The 12318-nt window shown below is 35.8% G+C and overlaps 1 protein-coding gene across 3 annotated transcripts in view; it reads left to right on the top strand.

Annotated features, from left to right (window-relative positions):
* Window positions 1-12318, top strand: part of LOC115217868 (probable serine/threonine-protein kinase DDB_G0282963) — a 136487-nt gene that overhangs the window by 232 nt on the left and 123937 nt on the right. Inside the window, exon 1 of one of the 3 annotated variants that reach the window (XM_029787593.2) lies at window positions 1-655. This exon is cut by the window's left edge and continues 232 nt beyond it. The gene's annotated coding sequence lies outside the window, so the exon portion shown is untranslated. The other 2 variants (XM_036506792.1, XM_029787584.2) reach the window with 2 other exon arrangements.

The raw sequence follows: 12318 nt of genomic DNA, 5'->3' as shown, positions 1-12318 counted from the left end.
GACTCTTCTCTAGTTAGCAATCACAAACCTTGTTATAGTCATTATAGAAACACTACGCCGTTACTATTAAACATTATTATTACCATCGCTGCCACCACTGCCATCTCAATTAATCGCAGGAGCCACGGAGACGATGGTCGTTTACTTATAAGAGAATCACACCAATAACTCGATGGCTTACTGCTACAAATGCTGTCGGTGAAATTACAAGCCAGCCACTTGTAATTTCCTTTAACTGATCGACAAACTCTTGTTTATAACCAGTACTGTGGCTGTTCTTGTACTTGTTGTTCTTTTTAGTATATGAGTGTGTGTGTGTACGTTACAACCTATGTGCACGTGCGAGCGAGTGCATGTGCGGGAGTACAAATGTGTGAGTAGTAGAAACGTGTGTGTGTGTGTGTGTGTGTGAGAGAGAGTGTAAGTGTGAGGGAGTCTGTGTAATAGTGTGAGTGCGTGAGTGTGTGTATGTATGTATGTGTGAGTGTATGTCTGAAAGTTCAGACGAGCGAGCTGTCTGTCTCGTAAAGATAAAAGCTACGTCGTCAACTGTGTATATAATATATACATGCATAAATGTATATCTATGTTTACTTGGCGCTTGTGGGACTATCACGGGGTCTGTCCGTCACCCTGTAACTGTATGGATGTTTGTGTAAGTATTCTTTTATCTATATGCTGAGCTGTTTTTTTTACTTTTTTTGCCAATATATACATGTATATTGTATGTATGCATCATGTATGGTGTGCATGTACGTGTATATCGGCTACATGTGAGCGCGTGGCGGTCTGTATGTCTCGGTCTTCGACTTTTCCGAGCACCTGAATCCATATTCAACGACTTGTTCGCTATCTCTAACGACGATTCCACCTGTTCCCTTAAAACTACGATGAAGGATTTAACTGCTGTGACAGTAGTAGTAGTTGTAGTAGTAGTAGTAGTAGTAGTAGTATCGGTAGCAGCAGTAGTAATGGTAGCAGCAGCCACCTCTTCTCTCTTTTACCATCATCAAAAGGAAATTGTCGGAAGTGCGACCCACAGAATAACAATAACAACAACAACAACAACAACAATAGCTATCTGATATGTACGAGATTGCTTCCAGGCAGGCAGACACTTACTACTACTACTACTAGAATACTGCTGGTGTGTCTGGCTCGGTGCTCGGATGTTACTTTGCACTGCGGAGACTATTAATACCATCGTAGCTTGTATTAAACGCTTGGACAAAACACTGCCACTCTGACTATTTATCCTGCTTTGTCAGTGAGGACGTGACAGAGCATCTCAAATCACATCTCACATGTCATCTTCATCATTATCATCATTATCATCCTCATCACCACCACCACCAGCACCACCACTACTAACTACCATAAACAACAACAACAACAGGTACGGCAGCAACAAACACAACCACCATAACAATGTTGATAACTAAAACAATAACAACAAAACGGCAACAAGTTATTTATAATGTAACTACATCTGCTAGCATTTTTAAGTTAGAAAAATAATAGATGATGATGATGATATTGTTGGATATACTAACGGTGATGATGACGATGACGATGATGATGATGATGACAACGACGACGAAGGCTACAATAATATTGAAGATGATGGCAGTGGTAAAGCTGTTGATGGTGATGCCGATGGTAATGATATTACGATATTGGTGAGTATTATAAATTTATCAAAACCACGATGATATATACGATAGTGATAATCATGTTAATAATAGTAATGTTATTGATGATGATGACGATATCGACAATACTTTAGTAATATTTTGAAAGTAATGGGCTGCTAGAAGGTGCTCTATTCTTTCAGCTTTTGAACCAAATATCTCTTCCATACAAGACACCAGCCAGTTTATATGTTTATAAACAATTACGTATGCTTATATGTGGATATTATGAATAGCTGGTTAGCGCTGTAAAATATATTTTATTCCCAGTTGTAGTTGGTTCGTTTTACTCACTCGGCTGATGTTCTAGAAAACAAAAATGCTAAATAAATAAATACACATTAGTTACCTTGTATTGTTGATAACCCGTTGATGGATTGCAGTGACGAACCGTTTACTTGACTCTTTTGCACTTATGCATTGAATATTTATCTTTATTGTGCAGGTGTCGCTCTGTGTGGTAAGAGATTTGATTCGCAACCACATGATTTGAGTTCAATCCCACTGTGCGGCACTTTGGGCGAGTGTGTTCTACTATAGCCCAGGGCCAACTAAAGCTTTCTAATTGGATTTGGTAGACAGAAGCTAGAAGAAGCCCATCATGTATGTATGTGTGTGTGTGTGTCCCATTGTATTTGATAACTGGTGTTGGTTTGTTTATATCCCTGTAACTAAACCTCTTCAACTAAAATTCTTCAAGGCGGTGCCCCAGAATGACCGCAGCCCAAAGAGTGAAACAAAAGAAAAGAGAGAGAGAGAGAGACGGACTGCCGAACAAATAGACACACAGTCAATTCGTGCAGTTAAAAAGTCTCTAAGTTTTTAATAGATCTGATTTAATCTTGAACAGCATATTCTATTTCAAATATGTGTGTATTAATTACCCCGTGGCCATGGTATCATGTCTATATTTGTTATTTTGGATTTTCTTCCGGATAAACTATGTTAAAAAAAAGTAAGTTACTGGTAAACTTGAATGAATGACTGAAATATCTGTTTTTTGGTTTTATTGATTTTAAGATATTGATTAAAACATGATTATTTTCGTGTTAAGCCATTCATTATATTGTGTACAAGTCATGTATTGTCAAATTAATAAATAAGTTAAAATATTTGTTTAATCAGTTTGTTAAACTATTATTTATGGTATTTTAATATAACATTATTCCGTAACTTTTCCATCAATTAATGCTGAGTTTTTTTCGGTGACTTTATTTTTGTTCACCGTATGTTTCCAAATTTTGTATTGTTTAGTCTTTTACCACGCGCATATTCACACACACACACATACACACACTTCTTACATTATGTACTAAGTTGTTTAAGTCCCAGGTCAATACGGATTGAGTAGATCTACGATCACAGACACTCCATCTTTTTAGGGTTTTGCAGGATTACACATTATCCAGTCAATGTATTCGTAATTTTCTCAAAAACGAGTAGGTTGCAAATTCGCTGCTATTTCTAGCAGATCGTGCAACCACACAGAAGCCACCCCTGGTTGGCTCGGTTTGCGTTATTTGTGTTTGCCTACGTAGAAATGTGATACCGCTAAATGTGCCCGTACACACACTCATACACATATCTGCACCCGCTCATGTGTTTTGCGCGCGAGCGAGTGTTTCATATTTGCAAACTGAGAACAAAAATCTCTTATTTCATGCATGTAATTATTTTGTCACAACGAAATATGGTATTAGTTCAGATTTACCCAATGAAACTACATGATAAATATAGTTTTGCACTTGGACACACATGTACAAGCTATTCTTTCTTTTATTTCTTTTAAATAAATATCTTACCTTTTTTCTCTCTCTCTCGCACACCTGAGTATTCTTGTTTTGTTTTTTTCCGGTTTGTGCTTCTTTGTGTATGTATGAATGAATACACACGCACACGTATGTATAAATACTATACATATAGTGTTTTAAAGGCCCGACTTAGGTCATATCATAATGTCGTTAAGGCCCAGTAAATATAAATTTTATTTATATTCGATGTATTTTTTGCGACAGCAGTTTCATATTCAGTATGCGTATGTATGTATTATATATATATTATATTATATATATATATATATTATATATATATATATATATAAACATACATACACACATTTAAGCGCTCTTTTTTAACGTTGAATACTACAGTTTGTGTCATATATATATGCATATATACATGTATATATATACATGTGTGTGTGTTTATATGTATATGTATACATGTATGTGTGTGTGTGTGTTTATATATATATATACACACACATTTAAACATTCTTTTTTAATGTTGACTAACTACACAGCTCTCTCTATGTGTATATATATATATATTTCTATCTATCTATATATATATATACATATACATGTATATATATATATACATATATGTGTGTGTGTGTGTTTATATATATATATATATACATACACACACATTTAAACATTCTTTTTTAATGTTGACTAACTACACAGCTCTCTCTCTGTGTATATACATTTCTATTTATCTATCTATCTATCTATATATTTATCTTTGTGTTTGGCGGAGCTCACCAAAATAATACGGAGTTTTCTGATTCACTTTTTTTTTCACCACAAAATTTTTTCCAAAATCCTGGGGTAGCCTTTTCTAAAAAAAATAAATAAATTTAATCCATAATTTTTTAAACGTTGCATTACTTCTCCCCCTCCTCTCGTTCCTTGACAACAACCATCACCACCTCGCTTCTTATTTATATTCCATATTCTGAAACATGTTATCCAAATTTAAATCCGTGTATTTTAAAATCCCCCCCCACTCCGACCTAACACACACACACACACACACACAAAAAGAGAGCAATGACCATAAAAGTTTTTTCTTCGTTACTTTTAGTCATTTTGTTGTATTAAATGTTTATTCCACGTTCTGAAATGCTCGGATTTCGCCTTTAAAACAAAACAAAAGTTCTTAACCCCTCCTCCACCATATCTTTCACGATTAAAATGAATTTTTTTTTTTATTCTCATTATTTTTATACTCTTGTCATTATATAAAAACTTCTTTCTAAAGGACATAAAATAATAAATTAAGAGAAAAGCAAGACTATATAATACTTCTTAGCTTATTTATATGTTGACAAAATTTTCAAGTTAAATTTTTACATATGACAAAAAGTCAAAAAATAATATAAGGTTTTACTTAGGGCAAGATATTGCCACAATAATCTTGTTATAAGCTAGAAAGGGGATAGGAGGAGATATTTATACAATTAAAAATATTTTCTATATTTGACTAAAATTATCGTTTTAAAGATACTTTTTTTCAAAATTCTAATTTTATTTCGCATGCAATCAACTTGTGTGTTTTATTTATTAATTTATTTTAATTGTGAAAGGTAGATGGAAAGTGGGAATTAAGAATTTTTGTTTCGTTTTAAATGTGAATTGGAATGGTTTCAGGATCTGAAATACAACCAGATGACTAAAACCAATGGGAAAAAAAAAAAAAAAAGCATTTTAGTGGTGGTTGGTATTTTGTGTAAGTTGATGTTAAAAAATTTTGGGATTTTTAAAATCTTTTTCGGAAAGGTTCTCACCCCACCTCATCATTATGAAGGTGTTGGTGAAAAAAATTGAAAACTCCTTTCAAAAAGAGAAAATCCAACTCATGTGGGCGAGTATTCTGAAACTCAGCCATATATATGTAAATATTTTGTTCATAATGAGATAAAAAACCAAGGCTGAGTAGATTTTAGAACATTTTTAGATAGAAGGTCTTACAGCTGTTTGCAGGATATTTATTATATCCCTTCATCGGTGACGGTGTGAGAGGATAGTTAAGTAATAGTTAATTTAGATAATAATTTTCATATTAAGTTAACTATTACTTAACCATCTTCTCACACTATCTCCGATGAAGGGATATAATTAATAAATATCCTGGAAACAGCTGTAAGACCTTCTATATATAAATGTTCTAAAATCTACCCAGCATTTCTTTTTTATCTTATTGTGAAAAATTTTTTTATATACACACGCTGACATATGACCAACGTTGACCCCCTTATTCACAAAATCACTGAACTTGGAACTTAACTTTTGTCTATCTATAGCACTTATTCAGCATTACTTGACACCTTTGGGTCTCAATGACACCATTAGCTCTCATAACCTATATATACATGATGAACATAGTAAATAGTTGAACATCTAGCAGATAGTGTTTAGCCAGTTGCAGGCCAGATCTGACTGAACAGACCTATATTCAAAAGCATTTTATCTCATGGTCATTCAGTTTTATTTGTGTCTCAAGCTCCATGATAAGTATTGCGTACTTCTTTGTTCTTTTCAAACAGTTTTAAACAGTAGGCTTTATTTAAGGAAGATTTTGCTACTGCTTCTTCCAAGTTGAGCAACCATTTAGTAACCAATGCATTGCTATCTTAAGGCATGGGCAAAATGGCAAGTTACCCAGGAGCTCCATGGATCTCAGAGCCCATTGCTAATTTATGTACATGGTGACATTTATATAGGGGTTCTATGCTGAGGCTCCATACATTGCCTTGACTGGGAGATGATGGTGGCCTGCTTTTAAGGAGGCATTGGACTTATTCATTATTAGCCCTAAATTATGCATATTGTAAATAAAATAGTATTTTCTTTCTTTTCCTTCCTGTCTGTATTTAATTTATCCACATACCCCAATTAAAATTTAAGAATCAATTCTTATTAAAGAAATATAGAGATGATTAAGCATTATTGATATTTGTTTTAATCATAGCAAAACTGTTTGTGGTAAACTCCTCTTGAGTTACTGACAACTCAGAGATTTGTTTGACTGATATCTTTCTTTTACTTGATTCAGTCATTAGACTGCAGCTATGCTGAGGCACTGCCTTGAATAATTTTTAATCAAATGAATCAACTCCAGGTCTTGACATTTTTTTTTGTTTGTAAACCTGTTACTTTTATTGGTCTTTTTTGTCAAGTTACAGTGATGTGAACACAAGAACACCAGTTGCAAACTGATGGTAAGAGACAGACAGATACAAAGACACACACACATACACACAACGGGCTTCTTTCTGTTTCCATCTACCAAATCCACTCACAAGGTTTTAGTGAGCCCAAGGCTATAAAAATAGAAGCCACTTGCTCAAGATGCCGTACAGTGAGACTGAACCCAGAACCATGTGGTTGGAAGCAAGCTTCTTACCACACAGTCATACTTGAGCCTAATATATATATATATATATATATATATATATATATATCATCATCATCATCATCATCGTTTAACATCCACTTTCTATGCTAGCATGGGTTGGACTAAATATATATATATATATATATATATTCAAATCGAATAAATGAACATTAGAAATAACAATAACAAACAACAAGAGGATGTACACATGGAATGTATTAGTTTGACATTCAGTAAAAAGAGAGAGTTTTTGATGTTTTGAGCATACCTTGTTGTTGGAAAGGAAAAGGAAAAGTTCAAAGAAGGGGAAAAAATCACCAACAGTATGTGTTATACACAAACACACACACAATGGGCTTCTGCACAGTTCCTTCTACCATATCCACTCATGAGGTATTGGTTGGCCTGGGGCTATAGAAAAAAACATGCCCAAGATAACATGCAGTGGGGCTGAATCTAAAACCACATAGCTGCGGAACAAGCATCTTAAACATAAAGCTATGCTTGCACCTATAAATATATTTTATATATATATAGGGAGAGTTTACGAAAAAACAAAAGACAAAGACAGGTGGTGTACAGAACAAACAGATGTATTAGTATAACGCTCAGGAATAGAAAAATTTCTTTTACGTTTTGAGCCTATGCTCTTCTACAGAAAGGGACACAGAAAAAACAAGGAGAGAAAAAAATGTGTGTAGTGGCTAACAATCTATCATGGCGACATATACATATATATATATATTATATTGATATTACATATATTATTATACATATTCATATGTATGTGTGTGTTATCTAAATACATGGTGGTGGATCCCATTGTTTGGCAACAAGGATTCATTGTTCAGTCAACTGACTTACCTGCTCCTGAATTAATATACAAATAGCCAAGCATTCCAGTCTTGTGTATACAGTATCAGGGAGTATCAGCATGACAGTGTGTGAGACAAGGTAATACTATCTGTGTTGCAGGCACTATCCACCTAATCTGGAGTGACTTGAGACTATAGAAAATGCCTAAGGACTTTTGGTTGTGAGACAGATTCTCAACCATTTCGATATACTGTACCTATTGATATTTTATATATATATATATATATATAGTTAATCCAAACAAGAAAACACAGAAAAAAAGAGAAAAAAACACACCAACGCAGGACGTGGAACAATTAAAGTATTATTGACGCTCAGGAAAGAAGGAAATATATATATATATATATATATATGTGTGTGTAACATCTATATTCTTCCCTGTGCCTGTGAAATATTGTATCCCTGCTGTAAGGCTTTATTTCCACACACGCCAGCTTAATTTAATTCGTCCTCAGTCGAAAGACACCTGTTATTAGTATTTGTGTAACTTTCTCCGGTTTTTCTATCTTTGTTTTCGTATACATTCGCTGCTTTCTTCCAAGGAATCTAATGCTCTTAGCTTAGTTTTTCCTTGGGGCTGGCCAGATTGGAGCAATCTCGAGTATAACCAGCCGAAATTGCATAGATAATCTGGAACTTGACTGAGGAAAGAAAACTCCGAATGACCCGTCCTTGTTTTACTTTGTATCGTCTATCTAGATGTTTTGTTGTCCCTTTCTTGTATCACCCAACAGTCTGGATGTTTTGCGTTCTTGTCCCATATATTAATATATTTTATATGTAAAGTATAATATGTGTATTGCATATGTATGTCTAATATATTGCACATAAATTTTAACAACAAATTATATATGGGCCCCTATTGAAAACCACTGGTCTATTCACTTCTGGGGAAACTATTGCGACTACCCAAATGATCATAGCATTCAGTTTAAAAATCACATGAGGTTGGGACCATGTGCCGTATGTTCATAGACAAAAGTCAGGCTCAAAACATATAAATAATTGTGACAACTATTTTATTTTCAGCTGGCCCAACTACATTTAACATTATCCTAAAACAAATTCACAAAGAAAAGGGCCTGATGATGTTAAAATGGTATCTGGACAAATTCTTCTGAAGGATACAAGGATAAAGGATACTTTAATTTATTATGTTTTGGTCATCAAATACATTTCTGATAAGTTATCTTAAAACACAAACATGACTTATACTTAACTTTGAGAAATTACCAGGTGGTGGTATCAAGTTAGATATGGCCTGGGCCAGTGCTTATTTTGAAACATGACCAAGTTTATGCACATCCAACGCGCGTGCGCACATCCACACACACACACACATAAGCTCAAACAGTATTTTATTCAGTAATTTTCAGTAATTTCAGCAATTTTCTACCTCCAGTTTGAAGAGTGGTTATGTTTCCTCTGCCATTAGAGTCTGACGAGTTGTCCATAGAGCTAAGCACTTCATGGATGTGAAACCATTTCTCACTCTAAGACTGGACATATATTTAACTGCATGTAAATACATTACTGCTCTATACTTTAGAGTGTACTTCTTTTTCAGATCTATGATATACTGACAATATGTGAATATATCTATATATATAAAACTCTAGTTGTGTGAGTGTCTGTCCCCTTCGATTTAGATTCCTAACTCCTCCCACATTTTGCGGTGCAGTTTAACCAAATTCGGGTATCTTATAGTCGTGATTCATATCGAGCCCGTCTGGCTATTAGCGTGCGTCTATGATGAGTCTACGATTTTAAAAAATAATTTGACATCATTTTTTATTCTATTTTAATGCATAATTTTTCGTGTGTCGATGGCGGCGGAGTTGGCGTCCACGCTCACAGCTGCACCTGTTTGCTTCTTCCCCTTCCCTCCCTCGTGAAGCTGTGAGGAAGGGAGTGTAAAGAAATCAATGTCGTAATGCGTTGTCAAGGAGACCAGCGTTCTTTTAGAACAACGACTTCATGGCTTGAAGACACCAAAACAGAAATGGCTAAGAAAGGGTAACTCTATAACATCTATAAGGGTAACTCTCTAAAAATGCTTATATAGTTATTTCCCTTACAAACCCGAGCAACGCCGGGCGATACTGCTAATATATATATCATCATCATCATCATCATCATCATTTAACGTCCGCTTTCCATGCTAGCATGGGTTGGACGGTTTGACTGGGGTCTGGGGAGCCCGAAAGCTGCACCAGTCCAGTCAGATCTGGCAGTGTTTCTACAGCTGGATGCCCTTCCTAACGCCAACCACTCCGAGAGTGTAGTGGGTGATTTTATGTGCCACCGACACAGGTGCCAGACGAGGCTGGCAAACGGCCACGCTCGGATGGTGTTTTTATGTGCCACCGACACAGGTGCCAGACGAGGCTGGCAGACGGCCACGCTCGGATGGTGTTTTTATGTGCCACCGACACAGGTGCCAGATGAGGCTGGCAAACGGCCACGATCGGATGGTGTTTGTTACGTGCCCACAGCACGGAGGCCAGTCGATGCGGTACTGGCTACGGCCACGTTCGGATGGTTTTCTTGTGTGCCACGTGCCACCGGCACTGGTACCACAAAGATACAAATTCCATTGATGTTCATCTATTTTGATTTGTTTTGATTTGATTTGATTTGATTTTCACTTGCCTCAACAGGTCTTCACAAGTGTCACAAGAAGGAAGGTATGCACAGGTGGACTGACTACGTCCCAGGTAGGGGCCACAGGTTATGGCCTGACTAGTCTTGCCGGGTCTTCGGATGGTGTTTTTATGTGCCACCGACACAGGTGCCAGATGAGGCTGGCGAACGGCCACGATTGGATGGTGTTTGTTACGTGCCCACAGCACGGAGGCCAGTCGGTGCGGTACTGGCTACGGCCACGTTCGGATGGTTTTCTTGTGTGCCACCGGCACTGGTACCACAAGATACAATTCCATTAATGTTCATCTATTTTGATTTGTTTTGATTTGATTTGATTGATTTGTTTTGATTTCATTTTGATTTTCACTTGCCTCAACAGGCCTTCACAAGTATCACAAGGAGGAAGGTATGCACAGGTGGACTGACTACAAAAAACAAAAGACTAAGATGGGTGTGTAAACAACAAACAGATGTATTAGTTTTAGTTTAACACTCAGGAAGTGAGAAAGTCTTTTGTGTTTTGAGCCTACGCTCTTCAACAGAAAGGAACACAGAAATAAACAGGGAGAGAAAATAGAAAAAGGTTTAGTGGCTAGTGATGTGCATATATGGGTACAAGACATCACCAACTGTGTAAACAACATGAAATATGTAAACAACGGGAGAAAACAATGGAAACAAGACAAGTAGACAGAGAAAAGACCCGTCATCAGTTGTCAGCTCTCTATCTACTCCTCATTTCGAGCATTCAGTGACAATATGAGTCTTCAAAGACAGTTGCTCCCATAAATTCTAAAATAAAATTTAGGATTTATGGAGGGTCTAATATGGGTACAAAACCAGGATAGTGGAGACATACAAGAAAATTGAACAAAAACAAACACAGAGGCTCGTTAGACTAGAATGAGAGAAAAATAGTAATGCTGGCAGAAATATTTTCCTTGCAAAGAGGAAAGATAGAAGAGAGAAATAAAAAAATCGTCCAGTCCTTTGAACGTCCGTGCAGGAAAAGAAAGATGGTCATGTGAGGAAAAGAAAGATGAACGATGGTCATGTGTGAGCAACGAGAGAGAGAGAGAGAATAAGAGAATATATATATATATATGTATGTATACAGTAATCCCTTGCCTTATCACGGTTCACCTATCGCAGTTTATTATTCAAGCCTATGTCGATTCCTCTGTGATGTTGTTTTGCATTTATAATAAAATAGATATATACAAATTATAAAAATAATAAAAAAAAATATGCAGTACAGTACTGTTTCTACTTCCTGGATTTTCACCTATCAAGGGGTCTTTTGGAACATAACACCTATGATAGTCGAGAGATTACTGTATGTATATATATATATATATATATATATATTAGAAAAATTGAGGTAATCAGATCAGATGGTTCATATTTGTAGATATTTATTTATATATTACATTTTTTACATATATATCATATCATTCGGATTAGCGCTTGCTCCCATTCTAGTGGGTTTTCAAATCAAATCAGTTGTGGGTAGTTTGAACTTTTTATAGTTTCGTAGTAGTGGTGAGGAGGAAGTGAGACAGAGAGAAATATGTGTGTATGTGTGTGTGTGTGTGTGCGTGTGTGTGTGTGTGTGTGTGCGCATTTATATCTGAGAGTGAAGAAGTGTTATTTCCGTTGGTCTGCTGGACCCCTGTGGTTTTATAAGAACTTTGGCCGTCCATTTCAATGTCACTGAGATATATATATATATATATATATGTATGTATGTATATATATATATATATATATATGTATGTATGTATATATACTTGTATATATAAATATTATTTGGCACAGGCTGTGTGGTAAGAAGTTTACTTCTCAGCCACATGGTTTTGGGTTCAGTCCCAGTGTGGTACCTTGGTCAAATGTCTTCTACTATAGCCTCGGATTGAGCAAACCC

Source organism: Octopus sinensis, linkage group LG1 (genome assembly GCF_006345805.1).
Source record: "Octopus sinensis linkage group LG1, ASM634580v1, whole genome shotgun sequence".
In the NCBI taxonomy this organism is placed as follows: Eukaryota; Metazoa; Mollusca; class Cephalopoda; order Octopoda; family Octopodidae; genus Octopus; species Octopus sinensis.
The sequence above is the reverse complement of the archived record's forward strand: the minus strand, read 5'-3'. Positions and strand labels throughout refer to the sequence as shown.